This window comes from Hyla sarda, chromosome 8 (assembly GCF_029499605.1).
Source record: "Hyla sarda isolate aHylSar1 chromosome 8, aHylSar1.hap1, whole genome shotgun sequence".
NCBI classification, from domain to species: Eukaryota; Metazoa; Chordata; class Amphibia; order Anura; family Hylidae; genus Hyla; species Hyla sarda.
The window spans coordinates 152674034-152700158 of NC_079196.1; the positions used below are offsets into that span (position 1 = coordinate 152674034).

Sequence of the window (26125 nt, forward strand, 5' to 3'; positions counted from 1 at the left end):
GAAAGGTAATCACGTATAATAGAAAATCTTCCATACCGCAATGTAGCTCTTTCAGGCCTGTTCGTCAAGATTTAATTTAACAGGCAGATAATGCAAATGCCTTTTCTTCAGCATAATCTGCTTTCTAGTCCCATAATGTTTTATAATCCTGTAATTTGGGACATTTCTGAATCTCATGTTATCTACAAGGACCTAAGTTAAGGGAAATTATTTGCGTGCTTCTCTTCCATATAGTAGGAACATTACTACAGTTGTGTGATCACACACAGTAATCCAACTAAAAGTCATTTATGGGACTGACAGAATAGTGAATAATCGAGTTATGGAATGTTCAAAGTCCAGTCAAAATTGTGGTGATGACTTAAGGAGGACCTGTGGTCAATCTATAAAAATTGTAGCCTTGAATGCCCTGATTCCAACACTGTTTTTACTTTCGAGCTACCCCCCCCCCCCCCTCGGTTCCCAAAATATAGTTGTTTTACTATTTGGTTGACTGTCTGCACTTCTATTCCCTGAATAGTCAGATGGGCGGGAACTTTATTACAAAAAGTGGTGTGAATGCTAGGCTTAAAGGGGTACTCCGCCCCTAGACATCTTATCCCCTATCCAAAGGATAGGGGATAAGATGTCAGATCGCCGCGGTGCCGCTGCTGGGGAGCCCTGGGATCACCGCTGCAGCACCCCGCTCTCATTACAGCACAGAGCGAATTCGCTCTGCACGTAATGATGGGCAGTACAGGGGCCGGAGCATCGTTACGTCACGGCTCCGCCCCTTGCAATACAAGTCTATGGGAGGGGGCGTGGCAGTCGTCAAGCCCCCTCCCATAGACTTGCATTAAGGGGATGGGCCGTGATGTCACGAGGAGCGGAGCCATGACGTCACGCTTCTCCATCCCGCGTATCGCCTGTCATTACGCACAGAGCGAACTCGCTCTGTGCTGTAATGATAGCGGGGTGCTGCGGCGGGGATCCCAGGGCTCCCCAGCAGCGGGACTGGGGCGATCTGACATCTTATCCCCTATCCTTTGGATAGGGGATAAGATGTCTAGGGGCGGAGTACCCCTTTAAGGGGTGTGATAAGTCGACTGAGGAGGCGTGAATCATGTTTCTGGGGTGTGTGATTATGAAGCTGGTATTCAGACCCCCTTAGCCCAATATATACCCTGTTTAGTAATCCTTTTTACACCCATCTGACTATTCAGTAAAATATACATATAATCAGCCTATTTAATAAAATACCTATATCTTGGAAACTGGGGAAAGTAGCAGAAAAGTAATAACACCACAGAACCAGGATACTTGGGGCTACGAAGTGATATAAGATGCTATTTTTTGGAACTGACCACAGGTCCTCTTTAACAAGAAGTAAGCTGTTTCCACGCTTTAGTCAGTCTAAAGGAGTGCTAGCATTGGGGGAGATTTATCAAAACCTGTCCAGAGGAAAAGTTGCTGAGTTGCCCATAGCAACCAATCAGATCAGTTCTTTCATTTTTCAGAGGCCTTTTCAAAAATGAAAGAAAGAAGCGATCTGATTGGTTGCTATGGGCAACTCAGCAACTTTTCCTCTGGACAGGTTTTGATAAATCTCCCCCCTTGACACTGTTTAGACACTGCAGCTGAACACTTTAGCTGGTAATGTGTAGGTGCACTAAATTTATCAAAGTGCCGCAGGGCATTTGATACATCTTGTGCAGATTAGTCGCAAATCTTAACAGCTGATCTGTACACACTTTTTTTTAAAGTTTAAACAAAAAAGACACAAAAAAAAGTCCAAAACGCTGCATAGTGCCAACTTTGCGACAAATATACACACAAAATCAGTATGCATAAAACAGTGATATGCATAAAATTCTTCAAAATTTTCACATAATTCTTAATGTAGGGAAATATATTAGCTGTCATTTTAATATTTTCTTCTAGTGACTAATTATAATGGCTATCCAGAAAGCTCATCGTGAAGAGATTCTTTTCTTTAATGTGTTATATCTGCAGGAAGTAAAGAGCTAGGTTACTTAGGCTTCACTATCTCCATATACGGTAGTTCTTGTAACAAAAGGATGATTCCAACCTAAAAGAAAAAAAAAAAAAACATTGGACTTGACCTGTTTTCTTGAGCTCTACCAATTCAATAATAATACTCCTACAGATTACATAAAAAAAAAAAAAAAAAAAATCACAGCTTTATTTAAAAAAATATAAATCATAATAAGCCATACTCCAAAAAAGTATGCAGGCATATAATCACCATAGAAATAGAAAAATACTATTCATGAGGGGGGTGGCAAGGCAGTAATTTATTATTTACCTATGTTTTCCTTCATATTTTTAGTTTATATGTTTTATGCTATAGTGAATTTATTTCGAATTTTTAAAATAAAGATGCTTTTCTGTTTTCAACCCCTGCCACAAATGAGATGTTGTAAAAAATGTAAATTGTCTTTACCTCAAAGGTAATCTGACATCAGTGTCACCTGTACTAACCTGTTGGTACAAGCTTATAGAGCAGGTGACACTGATGGCAATGATACTTACCAGTCACCGATCCATCGCTCTGTTTGCCTGTTATTCTTCTTATTGGGTTGATGGTAATCGGCAGGCGCGGTGCTCAGGCGGTGTTCCAGGAGCATTCTGACGTCACAGCTACTGCTTCCTCTCGACCAGCATGTTTATCCTATTGTGCCTGTGCAGCCATGGGACTTGTGATTTGCTGGAGCACTACTGCCCCCCAAAAAAACCAAGAAAAACAATAAATTCCTCCTTTGTGGTTAACAGATAATTATTTAATTGTTTATTCTGCTACTTAGAAATAATCTGGAGAAGCTGACTGCACATATGTCCTCCTTTTATCCTTTATTTAGTTGTCATTAAACCTACGAAAAACACTTCAGCAATTGTTATCACTTTGCAGTGTCTATTTGTAAAGTTGATGTGAAAGTTTCTTGGCTTGTTAACTGATGTCATCTATGCCGCATATGTTAATAAAAAAGCACTTCTGTACATCTGAATCATTTAATTAGAATCAACAAAAATAGAACAAATTATAGAACAATTGTTTTGTTTGTGATTGAAACATGCCAATATCTAACCATATGATTCTTCTTGTGTATCAGATATGTGACTGTAGAAACATTTTCATAATTATAACAATAGACTTTTTTGGGTCATTTCACATGCCAGGGCTATTATTTATTTTGCTCTAAAGTTTCCTTTTTACATATAGGTCTTTTATACCACAGTTTATAACCCGCTGTATGTTACAAGGTTGTACAGAAAAGTTGCCAATATGATGTCCCTTAACCCCTTAAGGACTCAACCCATTTTGGCCTTAAGGACTTAGACAATTTAATTTTTACGTTTTCATTTTTTCCTCCTCGCCTTCTAAAAATCATAACTCTTTTATATTTTCATCCACAGACTAGTATGAGGGCTTGTTTTTTGTGCGACCAGTTGTCCTTTGTAATGACATCACTCATTATATCATAAAATGTATGGCGCAACCAAAAAACACTATTTTTGTGGGGAAATTAAAACGAAAAACGCAATTTTTCTAATTTTGGAAGGTTTCGTTTTCACGCCGTACAATTTATGGTAAAAATGACGTGTGTTCTTTATTCTGAGGGTCAATACGATTAAAATGATACCCATTATTATATACTTTTATATTATTGTTGTGCTTAAAAAAAATCACAAACTTTTTAACCAAATTAGTACGTTTATAATCCCTTTATTTTGATGACCTCTAACTTTTTTATTTTTCCGTATAAGCGGCGGTATGGGGGCTCATTTTTTGCGCCATGATCTGTACTTTTTTTTTATACCACATTTGCATATAAAAAACTTTCAATACATTTTTTATAATTTTTTTTTAATAAAATGTATTAAAAAAAAGTAGAAATTTTGTACTTTTTTTTTTTTTCGTTCACGCCATTCACCGTACGGGATCATTAACATTTTATTTTAATAGTTCGGACATTTACGCACGCGGTGATACCAAATATGTCTATAAAAAAAGTTTTTTACGCTTTTTGGGGGTAAAATAGGAAAAAACGGACGTTTTACTTTTTTATTGGGGGAGGGGATTTTTCACTTTTCTTTTACTTTTACATTTTTTTACATTTTTTTTACACTTGAATAGTCCCCATAGGGGACTATTCATAGCAATACCATGATTGCTAATACTGATCTGTTCTATGTATAGGACATAGAACAGATCAGTGTTTTCGGTGATCTTCTGCTCTGGTCTGCTCGATCACAGACCAGGGCAGGAGACGCCGGTAGCCGGACGGAGGGAGGTGAGGGGACCTCCGTGCGGCGTTATGAATGATCGGATCCCCGCAGCAGCGCTGCGGGCGATCCGATCGTTCATTTAAATCGCGCACTGCCGCAGATGCCGGGATCTGTATTGATCCCGGCACCTGAGGGGTTAATGGTGGACGCCCGCGAGATCGCGGGCGTCGGCCATTGCCGACGGGTCCCTAACTGCGATCAACAGCCGGGATCAGCCGCGCATGACACGGGCATCGCTTCGATGCCCGCGGTTATGCACAGGACGTAAATGTACGTCCTGGTGCGTTAAGTACCACCTCACCAGGACGTACATTTACGTCCTGCATCCTTAAGGGGTTAAAGGGGTACTCTGGTGGAAAACTTTTTTTTTTTTAAATCAACTGGTGCCAGAAAGTTAAACAGATTTGTAAATTAGGGAAATGTAGATATGTGTAGCTCAACCACAGAAAAATGAGCGAGGTTAACTAAAAGCTCTCCCCCACAGAGAGATGCAGAAAAGTGAAAAAATAGAATATTAGTCCTCAGCTCAATACCAGAAAAAAGATTAATGGGGGATGTCTGGTATCAATAATAGAGAAAAAACACAATTAATGTATAAATGGTATTTAATAAATATTAAATAGTGCGTTCCCGCAGGGCCCTACGGTAGCGCACAATTAGTTAAAAAAGAAATATAAAATACAACAAGTAGTTACACTACAGAGCGAGTGTATCTATTAAGGCTAACAGCCGTATAATGATACACTGGGTGATACACTGGGTGATGATATGTTAAAGTGTTACTCTGATCAGAATGATAGTAAATTCAGTGTGCACAAAAATAAGAATAAAAATAAAACGTTCCTCCTGGAAAGAAAAATGGTTTGATAGAAAAAATGGATGATACAAGAAAAATAAGTCCTGAAAAATAAGTCCTGAAAATGAAAAGTGACAGTCCTGTAAATGATGGAGTTATGACCTGTAGGATGGATCCTATAATTGGCCTAAAATAATGTCCTGCAAAAAATAATGTCCTGCAAAAAAACGCATACTGTATATGATGATACCATATGAATTGTTTGAATAGTGGATATTGCAATTAAATCGCTGTTGCCGGTTTCTCCACTCCACAGCCTACAAATAGAAATAAAGTCACTGGCACGATTGTGCCACTCACCGCACCGCTGGTGGACAGATGGATGATGAACGAATAAGCTCTAGCCGGGGCGGCGTGATGGTCGCGGGATATACAGCCGTTCTCACCGGCGAGCTGTCCCTTGGCGTCAGGTGTACTCTAGCCGGGGCGGAGTGTTGGTCGCAGAATATCCAGCTGCTCTCACCGGCGAGTTAACTCTTGGCGTCTGACGTAGCAGGTCAGCTGATGGCAGGTCAGCTGACCTTGTGCGGGAGGTTAGTTGGTGCTGAATGATGTTGTATAGTAATACTGCATGCAGATAGAGATGTTGATCCAATGGTGGAGGGTTCTACACCGGTTCAGCAGATAAGTTTAAGTACCGGACCATGTAATGAATGGATAGTGGATGAAATCTCTCCAGAGAGGAACTATCCGATAGGTGCTTGTATAACCGCAGCTGTAGTGTGAACTAGACCAATAAAAGAGGCTCAATCTCAGTCACCAAACGCGTTTCGGGGTTCAGAGCAGATAAGTAATACCCCTTCCTAATTGTGCGCTACCGTAGGGCCCTGCGGGAACGCACTATTTAATATTTATTAAATACCATTTATACATTAATTGTGTTTTTTCTTTATTATTGATACCAGACATCCCCCATTAATCTTTTTTCTGGTATTGAGCTGAGGACTAATATTCTATTTTTTCAGATTTGTACTTCTATTAAAAAATCTTAATCCTTCAAGTACAGAGGAAATTATTTTTTTTTGGAACACAGAGCTTTCTGCTGAATCACGAGCACAGTGCTTTATGCTGACATATCTGTCCATTTTAAGAACTGTCCAGAGTAAGAGAAAATCCCCATAGTAAACATATGCTGCTCTGGACAGTTCCTAAAATGGACAGAGGTGTCAGCAGAAAGCAATGTGCTCGTGATGTCAGCAGAGAGCACTGTGCTCGTGATGTCAGCAGAGAGCTCTGTGTTCCAAAAAGAAAATAATTTCCTCTGTAGTATTCAGCAGCTAATACGTACTGGAAGGATTAAGATTTTATTTAATAGAAGTAATTTACAAATCTGTTTAACTTTCTGGCACCAGTTGAAAAAAAAAGAGTTTAAGGCCACTTTAAGGACCCCCCGCGATTAGGCATCTTATCCCCTATCCTTTGGATAAGGCATAAGATGTCTTAGCGCCAGAGTACCCCTTTAAAAATCTCTGTATCTTACCTTTCTTCTTGCTCACATAGTGCAATTTTCCAGCAGGAGTAAGTGGGCGTTATCCAGCAGGTATGACATCACTGAATAAGAAATAAAGTTCTCTCAGCTCACCTCCTCCACGGTCTGCAAGGACTTGAGCCCGGCCAGGCTTGGATCTTGTAGGTAAATGAAGAAAGGTAGTCCAGCAGTCCCTTAAAACGTAGTTCCTTTATTTCACTTTTCTTTAAAAATACAGAGCACACACCATCCACCTTCACCTGGTCAGCAAACAACTCCTATGGACGCGTTTCGAACGCATGCGCGTTCTTGATCACCACCTGATCAAGAACGCGCATGCGTTCAAAACGCGTCCATAGGAGTTGTTTGCTGACCAGGTGAAGGTGGATGGTGTGTGCTCTGTATTTTTAAAGAAAAGTGAAATAAAGGAACTACGTTTTAAGGGACTGCTGGACTACCTTTCTTCATTTAATGACATCACTGAAGCCTGCTGGGGGACCACTCCTCCCTTACATTATTGCAGCGCTGTGATGAATAGAACACCTCAAGTGTATCTTTCCATGAGGCTCTTTGCAGCTTTCAGTGAGGCTCTGTGCAGCTGTTAATCAAGCTCAGTGTAGAGAAGCACTTCTTGAGTTTGGTCTTCTGCCAGGCCAGGAGGACACCAAACTCACTGTATTAACCACTTAGGGACCAAGGGCATACAGGTATGCCCTGATGCCCTGGTACTTAAGGACCAAGGGCGTGCTTGTACACCTGTGGGAACTCCGTGGGAATTGTACCCCGTGCAAACCCCGGAGGGGTCCTCAGACCCCCCCATGTCCGCGATAACCACAAAACGCTGGTCAATTCAGATCTGCGGCAATTCCGAGTCATACAGGTCTTCGGGGACCAGGTGACCCGGAAAATAAGGGTGATCAGGGATGTCCAAGACACCCACGATCCACCCCAGCGGGCAGTAATGAGGTGCGGCACCCTGGTGCAGACTACGGAAGCTGGTGAGTTGTTGCCTAGCATTATCTGAAGGGCTACAGTTAAACTGTAGCCCTCCAGATGTTGCAAATATACAACTTCCAGCATGCCCAGACAGCTATTTTCTGTCTGGGCATGCTGGGATAAGTAGTTTCGCAACATCTGGAAGGCCACAGTCTGGAGATAACTGTGCGGTGGTTTTTAAACTGTGGCTCTGTAAATCTTGCAAAACGAAAATTCCCAGCATGCACGAACAGCAAACGGCTGCCTTGCCATCCTGGGAGTTGTAGTTGCGTGCCTCCAGAAAGTTAAACAGATTTGTTAATTACTTCTATTAAAAAATCTTAATCCTTTCAGTACTTATGAGCTGATGAAGTTGAGTTGTTCTTTTCTGTCTAAGTGCTCTCTGATAACACCTGTCCCCATAGCAAATCTCTTCTAATCTGTGCAGTACCCGAGACAAGCAGAGGTGTCAGCAGAGAGCACTGTTGCCAGACAGAAAACAACTCAACTTCAGCAGCTGATAATTATTGAAAGGATTAAGATTTTTTAATAGAAGTAATTTACAAATCTGTTTAACTTTCTGGAGCCATTTGATATATATATATAAAAAAAAGTTTTTTTTCCTGAAATACCCCTTTAAGGTGAAAATGGACTTGGTCCTTAAGGGGTTAATTGTGGCAGGGAACAGAACAGAGCAACCTAGTGAGCGTTTTTTTCTATTACATTTTAAACATATTCATGTTGATAATTTTCTTAACGGAAAAGTGTCTGCTAATTGCACAAGGAACACTATATTAAAAGTTTTATTTGTTAACAGGTACCCTTTAAGCACATATCCTGTTGTATGGTATGCATAAAAGTGACACACAGAAATATGTTGGTAAATTTCTGGGTTTTATTTTTCACCCCCCCCCCCCCAAATGTTTTAAAAAAAGTTAGCCAGTACATATGTACCCCCCCCCCCCCCCAAGAAAAATACTAGTCAAAAATTAGTCCTCACATGGCTACATGAAATGTGGAGATAAAAACTAAATAAAATCAGTGGCCCTAATTTACAAATTTTTCAGAGAGAGAAACTGGAGTGATTTTCCCTAGCAACCAATCAAGGCTCAGCTTTTATTTTACCAGACATGAGCTGTGATTGGTTGCTTGGGAAAATCACTCCTGTCACTGTCTCAGACAGATTGATAAATCAGGGCCAGTGTGTCCTTAAAGGGGTACTCAGCTGTAAACATCTTATCCCCTATCCAAAGGATAGGGGATACGATGTTAGATCGCTGGGGGTCCCCAGCGGCAGTACCCCCGCAATCTCTGCTGCAGCACCCCTGTCATTCGGTGCAGGGAGCAAAGTCCGCTCAGGGCCCGATGACTGGCGATGCCGGTCACCACACCCCCTCCATTTACGTCTATGGGAGGAGGCATGACCATATGTAGTAGACGTCACGCCCCCTCCCATAGACATGAATATGGACCTTTTAAGGCCCAAACTAGGCAAAGTCCATAAAAGTCTAAATAACCCTTAAATACAGTATTAATGTAATGACATCAGTTGATCACAAAATGGCAAGATTGGATTTTGGCTATAGCATTCAACTTTCAGAAAGTAAGCCAGATGGATGATAAAAAGAAACTAACTACAAATGGACCCTAAGTCTTCTACTATAGTTATAAAAGAACACTGACACCAGGTGCCACCAGCCGTACAGGGCCAAGGCGGGGCCCGCTACAGGAGATCGCGGGGGGTTCCCAGCAATGTCCCCCCACAATCAGACATTTATCCCCTATTCTGGACATCTTCTTTAAGTAACAAATACAGTAAGATAAAACTGGGAGAAACAACAATAACTATGAGATACAAAAACAAGAAATGCACAAGAATGAACCAAAAACCAACTGCAATGGCAAAGAGCAAATTTTGCATTATGAACAAAATACTAGAGAAATATAAGGAATGCTGAAATACCGGGTTTAAATGCACGGAGCATACAGTATAATCTGCACCACACACAGTGTGGGATATAATTAACCCCCGAAGTTTTTTTTTTTTTTTTTTTTTTTGTACTTTTATTCTAAAAAACACAACACTTTTTTTAAATTTTCCACTTACAGACCTATACAATATAGGGGCTTGCTTTTCGCACCACCAATTTTACTTTGTAAGGTAATCAAGTATTTCACCACAAAATCTATGGCAATTTGTAACTTTTGGGGGCTTCCGCTTTTACGCAGTGAACTTTTTGGTAAAAATTACACCTTACTTTTATTCTGTAGTTCCATGCGTTTACAACAATACCCAAATAATATAGGTTTTATTTAGTTTTTCTTCTTTTGAAAAAATAAAAAGTTTTGTATGAAAATTTGCATGTTTAAAAATTTCCTTTTCTGACTTTTTAATTTTTCCATATACGGGGATGTATGCTCCTTTTTTGCATCATTATCTGTAGTTTTTATTAGTATGTAGTTTTTATTGGTTGTTGCCTGCAGTTTGTAATATTTGCACACCAAAAATAAAGTGATCATTTCTTCACGATTCCTTGGTGAGTGCCTCCCAGTTACCTTCTGTTTGCATAATCCTTAGGATAATGATAATGATTTTTTTTAAGAAAGAAGATTTCTCGTTTTTATTAATTACTCATTTTTTCTGCTTCCTTTTCTTCATAAACTATTTTTTCACTAATGAGCTGCACTTATCGACCTTTAAAATTCGCCTCTTCCTCAGTTTAATTTACTCTCATTATTGCTTTTATACACATGAGGCTTTAAAATAAAGAGAAAATGCCAAAATAGCATCTATTATAAGCAGTTTTGTATAAAAAAAAATGCTCCTGCATTGAAAAAGTTACTTCTGAAAGTTAATGTTACGCCGAGCGCTCCGGGTCCCCGCTCCTCCCCGGAGCGCTCGCAACATCCTCGCAATCGCAGCGCCCCGGTCAGACCTGCTGACCGGGTGCGCTGCGATACCTCTCCCAGCCGGGATGCGATCCGCGATGCGGGTGGCGCCCGCTCGCGATGCGCACCCCGGCTCCCGTACCTGACTCGCTCTCCGTCGGTCCTGTCCCGGCGCGCGCGGCCCCGCTCCTTAGGGCCCGCGCGCGCCGGGTCTCTACGATTTAAAGGGCCACTGCGCCGCTGATTGGCGCAGTTGGCTTAATTAGTTCATTCACCTGTGCACTTCCCTATTTAACCTCACTTCCCCTTCCCTTCCTTGCCGGATCTTGTTGCCATCGTGCCAGTGAAAGCGTTTCCCAGTGTGTTCCTAGCCTGTGTTCCAGACCTCCTGCCGTTGCCCCTGACTACGATCCTTGCTGCCTGCCCCGACCTTCTGCTACGTCCGACCTTGCTCTTGTCTACTCCCTTGTACCGCGCCTATCTTCAGCAGTCAGAGAGGTTGAGCCGTTGCTAGTGGATACGACCTGGTTGCTACCGCCGCTGCAAGACCATCCCGCTTTGCGGCGGGCTCTGGTGAAAACCAGTAGCAGCTTAGAACCGGTCCACTAGCACGGTCCACACCAATCCCTCTCTGGCACAGAGGATCCACCTCCTGCCAGCCGAATCGTGACAGTAGATCCGGCCATGGATCCCGCTGAAGTTCCACTGCCAGTTGTCGCCGACCTCACCACGGTGGTCGCCCAGCAGTCGCAACAGATAGCGCAACAAGGCCACCAGCTGTCTCAACTGAACGTGATGCTACAGCAGCTACTACCACACCTTCAGCAATCATCTCCTCCGCCAGCTCCTGCACCTCCTCCGCAGCGAGTGGCCGCTTCCGGCCTACGACTTTCCTTGCCGGATAAATTTGATGGGGACTCTAAGTTTTGCCGTGGCTTTCTTTCACAATGTTCCCTGCACTTGGAGATGATGTCGGACCAGTTTCCTACTGAAAGGTCTAAGGTGGCTTTCGTAGTCAGCCTTCTGTCTGGGAAAGCTCTGTCATGGGCCACACCGCTCTGGGACCGCAATGACCCCGTCACTGCCTCTGTACACTCCTTCTTCTCGGAAATTCGAACTGTCTTTGAGGAACCTGCCCGAGCCTCTTCTGCTGAGACTGCCCTGCTGAACCTGGTCCAGGGTAATTCTTCCGTTGGCGAGTACGCCATCCAATTCCGTACTCTTGCTTCCGAATTATCCTGGAATAATGAGGCCCTCTGCGCGACCTTTAAAAAAGGCCTATCCAGCAACATTAAAGATGTTCTGGCCACAAGAGAAATTCCTGCTAACCTGCATGAACTCATTCATCTTGCCACTCGCATTGACATGCGTTTTTCCGAAAGGCGTCAGGAGCTCCGCCAGGATATGGACTTTGTTCGCACGAGGCGTTTTTTCTCCCCGGCTCCTCTCTCCTCTGGTCCTCTGCAATCCGTTCCTGTGCCTCCCGCCGTGGAGGCTATGCAAGTTGACCGGTCTCGCTTGACACCACAAGAGAGGACACGACGCCGCATGGAGAATCTTTGCCTGTACTGTGCCGGTACCGAACACTTCCTGAAGGATTGTCCTATCCGTCCTCCCCGCCTGGAAAGACGTACGCTGACTCCGCACAAAGGTGAGACAGTTCTTGATGTCAACTCTGCTTCTCCACGCCTTACTGTGCCTGTGCGGATATCTGCCTCTACCTTCTCCTTCTCTACTAAGGCCTTCTTGGATTCCGGATCTGCAGGAAATTTTATTTTGGCCTCTCTCATCAACAGGTTCAACATCCCAGTGACCAGTCTCGCCAGACCCCTCTACATCAATTGTGTTAACAATGAAAGATTGGACTGTGCCGTGCGTTACCGCACGGAACCCCTCCTAATGTGCATCGGACCTCATCACGAAAAAATTGAGTTTTTGGTCCTCTCCAATTGCACTTCCGAAATTCTCCTTGGACTACCGTGGCTTCAACGCCATTCCCCAACCCTTGATTGGTCCACAGGAGAGATCAAGAGCTGGGGTACTTCTTGTTTCAAGGACTGTCTTAAACCGGTTCCCAGTACTCCCTGCCGTGACCCTGTGGTTCCCCCTGTAACCGGTCTCCCTAAGGCTTATATGGACTATGCTGACGTATTTTGCAAAAAGCAAGCTGAGACTTTACCCCCTCACAGGCCTTTTGACTGTCCTATTGACCTCCTCCCGGGCACTACTCCACCCCGGGGCAGAATTTATCCTCTGTCCGCCCCAGAGACTCTTGCTATGTCTGAATACATCCAGGAAAATTTAAAAAAGGGGTTTATCCGCAAATCCTCCTCTCCTGCCGGAGCTGGATTTTTCTTTGTGTCCAAAAAAGATGGCTCCCCACGTCCTTGCATTGATTACTGCGGACTTAATAAAATCACGGTAAAGAACCGCTACCCCCTACCTCTTATCTCTGAACTCTTTGATCGCCTTCAAGGTGCCCACATCTTTACCAAACTGGACTTAAGAGGTGCATATAATCTCATCCGCATCAGGGAGGGGGACGAATGGAAAACTGCATTTAACACCAGAGATGGACACTTTGAGTATCTGGTCATGCCCTTTGGCCTGTGCCACGCCCCTGCCGTCTTCCAAGACTTTGTTAATGAAATTTTTCGTGATCTCTTATATTCCTGTGTTGTTGTGTATCTGGACGATATTCTGATTTTTTCTGCCAACTTAGAAGAACATCGCCAGCATGTCCGCATGGTTCTTCAGAGACTTCGAGACAATCAACTTTATGCCAAAATGGAGAAATGTCTGTTTGAATGTCAATCTCTTCCTTTCCTAGGATATTTGGTCTCTGGCCAGGGACTACAAATGGACCCAGATAAACTCTCTGCCGTCTTAGATTGGCCACGCCCCTCCGGACTCCGTGCTATCCAACGTTTTTTGGGGTTCGCCAATTATTACAGACAATTCATTCCACATTTTTCCACTATTGTGGCTCCTATCGTGGCTTTAACCAAGAAGAATGCCAATCCTAAGTCCTGGTCTCCCCAAGCGGAAGACGCATTTAAACGGCTCAAGTCTGCCTTTTCTTCTGATCCCGTGCTCTCCAGACCTGACCCATCTAAACCCTTCCTATTGGAGGTTGATGCCTCCTCAGTGGGAGCTGGAGCGGTCCTTCTACAAAAAAATTCTTCCGGGCATGCTGTTACTTGTGGTTTTTTTTCTAGGACCTTCTCTCCGGCGGAGAGGAACTACTCCATCGGGGATCGAGAACTACTGGCCATTAAATTGGCACTTGAGGAATGGAGGCATCTGCTGGAGGGATCAAAATTTCCAGTTATCATTTTCACCGATCACAAGAATCTCTCCTATCTCCAGTCTGCCCAACGGCTGTGTCACGATGCCGGCTGGCAGATAGTGGATCCTCTGTGCCAGAGAGGGATTGGCGTGGACCGTGCTAGTGGATCGGTTCTAAGTCACTACTGGTTTTCACCAGAGCCCGCCGCAAAGCGGGATGGTCTTGCTGCGGCGGTAGTGACCAGGTCGTATCCACTAGCAACGGCTCAACCTCTCTGACTGCTGAAGATAGGCGCGGTACAAGGGAGTAGACAGAAGCAAGGTCGGACGTAGCAGAAGGTCGGGGCAGGCAGCAAGGATCGTAGTCGGGGGCAACGGCAGGAGGTCTGGAACACAGGCTAGGAACACACAAGGAAACGCTTTCACTGGCACAATGGCAACAAGATCCGGCGAGGGAGTGAAGGGGAAGTGAGGTATAAATAGGGAGTGCACAGGTGAACACACTAATTGGAACCACTGCGCCAATCAGAGGCGCAGTGGCCCTTTAAATCGCAGAGACCCGGCGCGCGCGCGCCCTAGGGAGCGGGGCCGCGCGCGCCGGGACAGGACAGACGGAGAGCGAGTCAGGTACGGGAGCCGGGATGCGCATCGCGAGCGGGCGCTACCCGCATCGCGAATCGCATCCCGGCTGGAGACGGTATCGCAGTGCACCGGGTCAGTGGAGCTGCCCGGAGCGCTGCGGTAGCGAGAGAGAAGCGAGCGCTCCGGGGAGGAGCGGGGACCCGGAGCGCTCGGCGTAACAGTATCCCCCCCCTTGGGTCTCCCCCTCTTCTTAGAGCCTGAGAACCTGAGGAGCAGACTTTTGTCTAGGATGTTGTCCTCAGGTTCCCAGGATCTCTCTTCAGGTCCACAGCCCTCCCAATCCACCAAAAAGAACCTTTTTCCTCTGACCGTCTTGGAGGCCAGTATCTCTTTCACTGAGAAGACGTCAGAAGAACCGGAGACAGGAGTGGGAGAAACTAATTTGGGAGAGAAACGGTTGATGATGAGTGGTTTAAGAAGAGAGACATGAAAGGCATTAGGAATACGGAGAGAAGGAGGAAGAAGAAGTTTGTAAGAGACAGGATTAATTTGGCACAAGACTTTGAAAGGACCAAGATAGCGTGGACCCAGTTTGTAACTGGGGACACGAAAGCGGACATATTTAGCGGAGAGCCATACCTTGTCTCCGGGAGCAAAAATGGGGGGAGCTCTTCTTTTCTTATCGGCAAACTTTTTCATGCGAGATGAAGCCTGTAAAAGAGAATCTTGGGTCTCTTTCCATATGGTGGAAAGATCACGAGTCACTTCATCTACAGCGGGCAAACCAGAGGGCAAGGGAGTAGGGAGGGGGGGAAGAGGGTGACGGCCGTACACCACGAAAAATGGGGATTTGGAGGAAGATTCAGAGACTCTAAAGTTATACGAGAATTCGGCCCATGGTAGAAGATCTGCCCAATCATCCTGGCGGGACGAAACAAAATGTCGTAAATAATCACCCAAGACCTGGTTAATTCTTTCTACTTGTCCATTGGATTGAGGATGATATGCAGAAGAAAAGTTTAATTTAATCTTGAGTTGTTTACAGAGAGCCCTCCAGAATTTTGACACGAATTGGACGCCTCTATCCGAGACTATCTGTGTGGGCAACCCGTGAAGACGAAAAATGTGTACAAAAAATTGTTTAGCCAACTGAGGCGCTGAAGGAAGACCAGGAAGAGGGATGAAATGTGCCATCTTGGAGAATCGATCAACGACCACCCAAACAACAGTGTTGCCACGGGATGGGGGTAGGTCTGTAATAAAATCCATACCAATCAGAGACCAAGGCTGTTCGGGGACAGGCAGAGGATGAAGAAAACCAGCGGGCTTCTGGCGAGGAGTCTTATCCCGGGCACAGACAGTGCAGGCTCGCACAAAGTCCACGACATCCGTCTCCAGAGTCGGCCACCAATAGAAGCGAGAGATGAGTTGCACAGATTTCTTGATGCCTGCATGACCTGCGAGATGGGAGGAGTGACCCCATTTGAGGATTCCGAGGCGTTGGCGTGGAGAGACGAAGGTCTTTCCTGGAGGAGTTTGCCTGATGGAGGCTGGAGAAGTGGAAATCAGGCAGTCAGGAGGAATGATGTGTTGCGGAGAGAGTTCAACTTCCGAGGCATCCGAGGAACGAGAGAGAGCGTCGGCCCTAATGTTCTTATCGGCAGGCCGAAAGTGAATTTCAAAATTAAATCGGGCAAAGAACAGAGACCACCTGGCCTGGCGAGGATTCAGCCGTTGGGCAGACTGGAGATAGGAGAGGTTCTTGTGATCGGTGTAAATAATAACTGGAAATCTTGATCCCTCCAGCAGATGCCTCCATTCCTCAAGTGCTAATTTAATGGCTAGAAGCTCTCGATCCCCGATGGAGTAGTTCCTCTCCGCCGGAGAGAAGGTCCTAGAAAAAAAAACACAAGTAACAGCATGCCCGGAAGAATTTTTTTGTAGAAGGACCGCTCCAGCTCCTACAGAGGAGGCATCAACCTCCAATAGGAAGGGTTTAGATGGGTCAGGTCTGGAGAGCACGGGAGCCGAAGAAAAGGCAGACTTGAGCCGTTTAAAGGCGTCTTCCGCTTGAGGAGGCCAAGACTTGGGATTGGCATTTTTTTTGGTTAAAGCCACGATAGGGGCCACAACGGTAGAAAAATGTGGAATAAATTGCCTGTAATAATTGGCGAACCCCAAAAAACGTTGGATAGCACGGAGTCCGGAGGGGCGTGGCCAATCTAAGACGGCAGAGAGTTTGTCTGGATCCATTTGTAGTCCCTGGCCAGAGACCAAGTATCCTAGGAAAGGAAGAGATTGGCATTCAAACAGACATTTCTCTATCTTGGCATAAAGTTGATTGTCACGAAGTCTCTGAAGAACCATACGGACATGCTGGCGGTGTTCTTCTAGATTGGCAGAAAAAATCAGGATATCGTCCAGATATACAACAACACAGGAGTATAAGAGATCACGAAAAATTTCATTAACAAAGTCTTGGAAGACGGCAGGGGCGTTGCACAGGCCAAAGGGCATGACCAGATACTCAAAGTGTCCATCTCTAGTGTTAAATGCCGTTTTCCATTCATCCCCCTCTCTGATGCGGATGAGATTATAAGCACCTCTTAAGTCCAGTTTGGTAAAGATGTGGGCACCTTGGAGGCGATCAAAGAGTTCAGAGATGAGGGGTAGGGGGTAGCGGTTCTTTACCGTGATTTTATTAAGACCGCGGTAGTCAATGCAAGGACGTAGAGAGCCATCTTTTTTGGACACAAAGAAAAATCCGGCTCCGGCAGGAGAGGAGGATTTACGGATAAAGCCTTTTTTTTAAATTTTCCTGGATGTACTCCGACATAGCAAGAGTCTCTGGGGCGGACAGAGGATAGATTCTGCCCCGGGGTGGAGTAGTGCCCGGGAGGAGGTCAATAGGACAATCATAAGGCCTGTGAGGAGGTAGAGTCTCAGCTTGTTTTTTGCAAAAAACATCCGCAAAGTCCATATAGGCCTTAGGGAGACCGGTTACAGGGGGAACCACAGAGTCACGGCAAGGGGTACTGGGAACCGGTTTTAGGCAGTCCTTGAAACAAGAGGGCCCCCAACTCTTGATCTCCCCAGTGGACCAATCCAGGGTTGGGGAATGGAGTTGAAGCCAGGGTAGTCCAAGGAGGATTTCGGAAGTGCAATTGGGGAGGACCAAAAATTCAATCTTCTCGTGATGAGGTCCGATGCACATTAGAAGGGGCTCCGTGCGGAAACGTATGGTACAGTCCAATCTTTCATTGTTTACACAATTGATGTAGAGGGGTCTAGCGAGACTGGTCACTGGGATGTTGAACCTGTTGACGAGAGAGGCCAAAATAAAATTTCCTGCAGATCCGGAATCCAAGAAGGCCATAGTAGAGAAGGAGAAGGCAGAGGCAGATATCCGCACAGGCACAGTAAGACGTGGAGAAGCAGAGTAGACATCAAGGACTGTCTCACCTTTGTGCGGAGTCAGCGTACGTCTTTCCAGGCGGGGAGGACGGATAGGACAATCCTTCAGGAAGTGTTCGGTACTGGCACAGTACAGGCAGAGATTCTCCAAGCGGCGTCGTGTCCTCTCTTGAGGTGTCAGGCGAGACCGGTCGACCTGCATAGCCTCCACGGCGGGAGGCACAGGAACGGATTGCAGGGGACCAGAGGAGAGAGGAGCCGGGGAGAAAAAACGCCTTGTGCGAACAAAGTCCATATCCTGGCGGAGCTCCTGACGCCTTTCGGAAAAACGCATGTCAATGCGAGTGGCAAGATGGATGAGTTCATGTAGGTTAGCAGGGATTTCTCGTGCGGCCAGAACATCTTTAATGTTGCTGGATAGGCCTTTTTTAAAGGTCGCGCAGAGGGCCTCATTATTCCAGGATAATTCTGAAGCAAGAGTACGGAATTGTACGGCGTACTCGCCAACGGAAGAATTACCCTGGACCAGGTTCAACAGGGCAGTCTCAGCAGAAGAGGCTCGGGCAGGTTCCTCAAAGACACTTCGAATTTCCGAGAAGAAGGAGTGTATAGAGGCAGTGACGGGGTCATTGCGGTCCCAGAGCGGTGTGGCCCATGACAGAGCTTTTCCAGACAGAAGGCTGACTACGAAAGCCACCTTAGACCTTTCAGTAGGAAACTGGTCCGACATCATCTCCAAGTGCAGGGAACATTGGGAAAGAAAGCCACGGCAGAATTTAGAGTCCCCATCAAATTTATCCGGCAAGGATAGTCGTAGACCAGAAGCGGCCACTCGCTGCGGAGGAGGTGCAGGAGCTGGCGGAGGAGATGATTGCTGAAGCTGTGGTAGTAGCTGCTGTAGCATCACGGTCAGTTGAGACAGCTGTTGGCCTTGTTGCGCTATCTGTTGTGACTGCTGGGCGACCACCGTGGTGAGGTCGGCGACAACTGGCAGAGGAACTTCAGCGGGATCCATGGCCGGATCTACTGTCACGATGCCGGCTGGCAGGTAGTGGATCCTCTGTGCCAGAGAGGGATTGGCGTGGACCGTGCTAGTGGATCGGTTCTAAGTCACTACTGGTTTTCACCAGAGCCCGCCGCAAAGCGGTATGGTCTTGCTGCGGCGGTAGTGACCAGGTCGTATCCACTAGCAACGGCTCAACCTCTCTGACTGCTGAAGATAGGCGCGGTACAAGGGAGTAGACAGAAGCAAGGTCGGACGTAGCAGAAGGTCGGGGCAGGCAGCAAGGATCGTAGTCGGGGGCAACGGCAGGAGGTCTGGAACACAGGCTAGGAACACACAAGGAAACGCTTTCACTGGCACAATGGCAACAAGATCCGGCGAGGGAGTGAAGGGGAAGTGAGGTATAAATAGGGAGTGCACAGGTGAACACACTAATTGGAACCACTGCGCCAATCAGCGGCGCAGTGGCCCTTTAAATCGCAGAGACCCGGCGCGCGCGCGCCCTAGGGAGTGGGGCCGCGCGCGCCAGGACAGGAAAGACGGAGAGCGAGTCAGGTACGGGAGCCGGGATGCGCATCGCGATCAGGCGCTACCCGCATCGCGAATCGCATCCCGGCTGGAGACGGTATCGCAGCGCACCGGGTCAGTGGAGCTGCCCGGAGCGCTGCGGTAGCGAGAGAGAAGCGAGCGCTCCGGGGAGGAGCGGGGACCCGGAGCGCTCGGCGTAACAGGCTGAATCCTCGCCAGGCCAGGTGGTCGTTGTTCTTTGCCCGTTTTAACTTTGAAATTCATTTTCGCCCTGCCGACAAGAACATTAGGGCCGATGCTCTCTCTCGTTCCTCGGATGCCTCGGAAGTAGAGGTCTCTCCGCAACACATCATTCCTCCTGACTGTCTGATCTCCTCTTCTCCAGCCTCCATCAGGCAAACTCCTCCAGGGAAGACCTTCGTTTCTCCACGCCAGCGTCTCGGGATTCTCAAATGGGGTCACTCCTCCCACCTCGCAGGCCATGCGGGCATCAAAAAGTCCTTGCAACTCATCTCTCGTTTCTATTGGTGGCCGACTCTGGAAACAGATGTTGTTGATTTTGTGCGGGCCTGTACTGTCTGTGCCCGGGATAAGACTCCTCGCCAGAAGCCTGCTGGTCTCCTTCACCCTCTGCCTGTCCCCGAACAGCCTTGGTCTCTGATTGGTATGGACTTTATTACAGACCTACCCCCATCCCGTGGCAACACTGTTGTTTGGGTGGTCGTTGATCGATTTTCCAAGATGGCACATTTTATTCCTCTTCCTGGTCTTCCTTCAGCGCCTCAGTTGGCAAAACAATTTTTTGTACACATTTTTCGTCTTCACGGTTTGCCCACGCAGATTGTCTCGGATAGAGGTGTCCAATTCGTGTCAAAATTCTGGAGGGCTCTCTGTAAACAACTCAAGATTAAATTAAACTTCTCTTCTGCTTATCATCCTCAATCCAATGGGCAAGTAGAAAGAATTAACCAGGTCCTGGGTGACTATTTACGGCATTTTGTTTCCTCCCGCCAGGATGACTGGGCAGATCTTCTACCTTGGGCCGAATTCTCGTACAACTTTAGAGTCTCTGAATCTTCTGCTAAATCCCCATTTTTCGTGGTGTACGGCCGTCACCCTCTTCCCCCCCTCCCTACTCCCTTGCCCTCTGGTTTGCCCGCTGTAGATGAAGTGACTCGTGATCTTTCCACCATATGGAAAGAGACCCAAAATTCTCTTTTACAGGCTTCATCTCGCATGAAAAAGTTTGCCGATAAGAAAAGAAGAGCTCCCCCCATCTTTGCTCCCGGAGACAAGGTATGGCTCTCCGCTAAATATGTCCGCTTTCGTGTCCCCAGTTACAAACTGGGACCACGCTATCTTGGTCCTTTCAAAGTCTTGTGCCAGATTAATCCTGTCTCTTACAAACTCCTTCTTCCTCCTTCTCTTCGTATTCCCAATGCCTTCCATGTCTCTCTCCTTAAACCACTCATCATCAACCGTTTCTCTCCCAAACTTGTTTCTCCCACTCCTGTTTCCGGTTCTTCTGACATCTTCTCCGTAAAGGAGATACTGTCTTCCAAGACGGTCAGAGGAAAAAGACTTTTTTTGGTAGATTGGGAGGGCTGTGGTCCTGAAGAGAGATCCTGGGAACCTGAGGACAACATCCTAGACAAAAGTCTGGTCCTCAGGTTCTCAGGCTCCAAGAAGAGGGGGAGACCCAAGGGGGGGGGGGGTACTGTTACGCCGAGCGCTCCGGGTCCCCGCTCCTCCCCGGAGCGCTCGCAACATCCTCGCAATCGCAGCGCCCCGGTCAGACCTGCTGACCGGGTGCGCTGCGATACCTCTCCCAGCCGGGATGCGATTCGCGATGCGGGTGGCGCCCGCTCGCGATGCGCACCCCGGCTCCCGTACCTGACTCGCTCTCCGTCGGTCCTGTCCCGGCGAGCGCGGCCCCGCTCCTTAGGGCGCGCGCGCGCCGGGTCTCTACGATTTAAAGGGCCACTGCGCCGCTGATTGGCGCAGTTGGCTTAATTAGTTCATTCACCTTAACCTCACTTCCCCTTCCCTTCCTTGCCGGATCTTGTTGCCATCGTGCCAGTGAAAGCGTTTCCCAGTGTGTTCCTAGCCTGTGTTCCAGACCTCCTGCCGTTGCCCCTGACTACGATCCTTGCTGCCTGCCCCGACCTTCTGCTACGTCCGACCTTGCTCTTGTCTACTCCCTTGTACCGCGCCTATCTTCAGCAGTCAGAGAGGTTGAGCCGTTGCTAGTGGATACGACCTGGTTGCTACCGCCGCTGCAAGACCATCCCGCTTTGCGGCGGGCTCTGGTGAAAACCAGTAGCAGCTTAGAACCGGTCCACTAGCACGGTCCACGCCAATCCCTCTCTGGCACAGAGGATCCACCTCCTGCCAGCCGAATCGTGACAGTTAATTTGTTTCTCCTTAACAGCAGTACAAGTGGGGTATTTCTGCCCCTGTGAACCTGGCTCCACACTATAAAAAGGAATATCCTCTCAAGACAGTCTGTTAGGACTAAGTGTCATGATAGCGTCTCTACAACTGGATGCCAGTCCATCTGCTGACTAAAGTGCAGGGGAGATATAGTTAAGACAATAAACAGGAACTGTGTGATGTCAGGGACACAGGCCAGGACCAGCCCTTGGTGAGTCCCCCCCCTTTTTTCCCAGGTCTTGGACCCTGCTAGAGGGTGATCAACACGGGTCCCGTTATGTTGTAGTCAGGCTCTTTTTTAATTTTTTCAGTGTTTATGGATGTGATGTCTTTTTGTTTTGGCCTAATAAACTTGTATCATTTTTTGCATGATTTGTGTGTGCATTGTTTATACTGCTTTCTCTTTTGTTTTGCTTTTATTGTAAGATTGTTCATGATATGCACTCAATAGCACCCCATTATACATTTGCACTGAACCTCCTATTTTCATGTATAGAAAAGGAAAGGCAGTCTCCACAAGGAGACTACCAGCGTATGTCCTACTGTCCAACAGGAAAGAATATAACATATTGTTATATTGAGGGATATTTCTTCTTATTTTTATTTAATACTCGACTGCATTAAACATTCTGTGCTGCCATTATCCCAGGGGTGAAAATACCTCACTTGTGCTGCTGGTTAGGATGTAAAGGAATCTATGATATCATTATTAAATGGCCAGTTCTCAATTTGCATTTGCTAATAATTACTAAACTTTATTATTAAAGTGGTTGTTTGGAGATTTATTATTTTATTTACATATGCTCACCTCTTGCCAATTCCCTGTTAGTGCCATTCCATTGGTGCCAGTCCCTGCTGCTGAGTGCTTTCTCTCGTGTAAATGCCTATAGAAAATGCCAACTCAGCAAGTCACTCCTGAGGTAAATTACTAGCACTCAGCAACATGAAATGGCATTGCCTGCACAGCAGCAGCAGAATGGCACTGGTGAGATGAATACCTTTTTAGTTTTTTCAATCCGCCCTGATTTAAGCGCCTCTGTCAACTTAATATATATATTTTTTTTAAACTTGCATGTTTTGTTACATTAACCTTTAACAGGGACGACAGGGTGATTTGAGTGCTTCTGCTATTGAGCCTCCAAGAGTCCCTTCCAATTTTTTTTAATCCTTTTCAGGAAACGGGACCTTTTCATAATTTCTTTGGCCAATTACAGCATTGCACATACTTCCCATCACTAAGCCATGACATAGTGTTGGTGAAACTGCACTGGACTGAGCAGGCTGCGGAAAATGCTGGAGGATAATTTACACAGTGCAATACTATAGTTTAAATGTGGAGGGAGAAGGGGTTACTGATACACTTTTTAAGGTGTTCTGTGAGTAGAAACAACAGCAGAGAGAGGTGATAGGTAGGGGTTACACTAAGCACTAATATGCTGCTGAAAAGCTAAAGGTAGGGGGAGAGGACATAACTCTGCGGCACTGTACACGGATAGCTGCCCTGAGCTTTATGAGTGATAAGAAATAAAAGGGAATCCTTGATCTACATTTCAGGCACAGTGTAGATAATCTTCAGCAAGCAGGTACAAAGCCCAGGCTTTCTTCAGTTCTGTCATATTCTCTTCTGCACATAGCACAAGCTAGGCCCAACCCCCACTTTCAGTGTTCTGTCCTGGTCTAGCTGTTACTAGATATAGCAGCAAATAGGCAGCAGCAACTCCATTAAAGTGCAAAAAGTGCATTTTATTCACACAACGTGAGGCGACGTTTCGGTTTGCTCACCAAACCATTTTCAAGCGGCTTGAAAATGGTTTGGTGAGCAAACCGAAACGTCGCCTCACGTTGTGTGAATAAAATCCACTTTTTGCACTTTAATGGAGTTGCTGCTGCCTATTTGCTGCTATTCTATGGACCCCTGAACCTGGGCCCTATGCTGACGGCACCCGTGCACTTTATTTTGGGGATGTGCTGCTCTCCTTCTGCTTTGTTACTAGATATAGATTTCCTCTAACAACAGGCAGTGAATAAAATATTGCAGAATTGTCTTACATGGGATATTGAGACATTCGGAATTTAATCCTTTAATCTAAAGCTTGCCATGTTCATTAGTTTATTGTCAGAAAATGATTTATTTCCTAGCAGCTGCAGTAGTGAAAGGACTGGAATTTGGAACCCATCCAGGATCTAGGCGGAAGTATTAGTTGGTGGCATTGGGGGAACCATCTGTCTCGTATTGGCAGAGCACGGTGAAGCCCTAAGTCACCCACAGGAACTGTCCCTACCTATTGCCTATCCGCCCATAGAGATGGATTGACAACCACAATGACAAACCCTCCCTGTTAAGTGCTAGGGCAGCGTTGTCAAAATAATAAAATACAAAGACAGTAGAAGTCTGGAAACAGAAGAGAAGGGAGTAGATGGTCTCTTACCGACTCCGGTTGTGTACCGACATACACAACAATTGGCAGCACGTAGTGAAATATAGTGTGGACAACCCGTCTGCAGCCTTCCTGATGAATCTTAGGATACGAGAACCAGGCGGCTTCAGGGGTAACAGGAATTTTGTGGCACTGACCGGGACCAGACATAAAACAGATGCAGTAGCTTGAGGGTAACCACTTTATTTACCAGGATGCCACGCATTTCAATTTGCAAGCGCAGCTTCCTCAGGCATAGCTAGAATGGGAAATCCACAAGGTAATATACCCGAGAATGAACCCTTACATGTATTAAAAATATTTAAAATGCATGAAACACATGTCAAATGTATTATGATGAAAACAACCATAATGCATAAAGAAAAAAGAAGAATAAAATGCATATGAGACATAGAAAATGTATATAAACAGATAAAAGATGCACTATGCATACTTCGACGTTTGACATGAGATCTTAAAATGATATAATACATTCTATAATTAGATTACTTCTACCAGAGATTACTATATTATAGCAATACCATCAGATATATATATTTATATATATGTGGTGTCCCGGTCCCTTGTCTAAGTCTAAGGTCCCCACAGCTAGAGTTCCTCCATGTCTATAGGGCTCTCCTGAAGGACTCACCCCTAGTCGCCTCATATAAATGTGTTATTTAATGTATATATATAATTTAATGTATAGGAAATATCTATATAGGACCTTAGTGGTCATGTGATACACCGTTGCAATGTATGATATGCTTAAGGACCTTTGGAGGTCTTGTAATGTACCCAGAGTTCACTGGGTTCATAACTTACAGGTTTGCTGACCAATGAGCTTAGTCCAGCCCCTTATTATATAAAGGGCTGTAGTCAATCAATTCACTCTCTTGGTCTCTTATCTCCTGGACACTAAAGAAGCACAAACATCTCATCAGCATTATCAATTCATCTAGGCCCAAAGCCTAAGAACCTGCAGCCACAAAACGTGAGTTACTCAAAGCTCAAACTACTGAATCCTGTGTGACTACTACAAGCTCAAATATTCTAAAATAGTAGCACAGTGGCTAGCATCAAAAGCTCATTGCTTCCAAGTCCCAGCAAACCTGTGAGGAACCTGTATCATTCATTTTTGAAAAGACTGTTATGTTCAATACCGTTGCATAAAATCTGCAATTAAAGTTTCTTCAGTTTACTTCATAATATCTGCTGTGGACATTCCGTGATTTATCCCTGCCGTTTGTGGGACGGTTGGCGGTAGGAACATTACTATTGAGGAAACCACACCCTGGCGTCACGACATTCAAGGGTTAATACCACCAGACCCTACACTAGCACTGCGACACCCCAGTCACCGTTACTCTCCCGACACCATATATATATATATATATATATATATATATATATATATATATATATAGCAAAAGGAGGGAGAAGCAGCACAACCAGACATTGTCAATAATGAAGGGTGCAAGCAGGCCCAGGGACCAGGTCACGGATCCCCACAAATTTCAATGGCAATAATCCAACAGCACTCCAAAAATTTAAAAAACTGTGATAGTTTATTCACCCATGTCTAAAATGTGATGTTTTGGCTACCCGCTTGTAGCCATTCTCAAGCATAACAAACAGTGATCCATGCAAGTTATAATTACAAGTGCATCCAATACAATCAGTAATGAGCTTGTTAATAAACAGTAGAAAAAAATGTGCATTAAGAGGATTCTGATATAGACTAAACTATACTGATCCATTATAGACATATACAGTGCATTAGTGGCAGTGATTAAAATCTTATAAAAGATACAAAATCTTCATGCTATATTCATATAAAGTATATTTGAGTTACGGGTGCAATATGGCATAAGCATCATTAGACAGGAGGGAGATGTGGCATGCATATACTCACCAGCAGTAATATCCTGCATATATCATTTCCTCGTGGCAGAGAACGCCATGTCCGGGATAATGCATTACTA

The 26125-nt window shown here is 45.7% G+C and overlaps 1 long non-coding RNA gene across 1 annotated transcript; it reads right to left on the bottom strand.

The window, feature by feature from the left end:
* Positions 1 to 1595: 1595 nt before the first annotated feature.
* Positions 1596 to 26125, bottom strand: LOC130284700 (uncharacterized). The gene is made up of 4 exons (XR_008847124.1): positions 26056 to 26125; positions 24153 to 24399; positions 2533 to 2718; positions 1596 to 2068 (listed from the first exon to the last, which is right to left on the bottom strand). It is a non-coding gene; the product is annotated as an uncharacterized LOC130284700 (long non-coding RNA).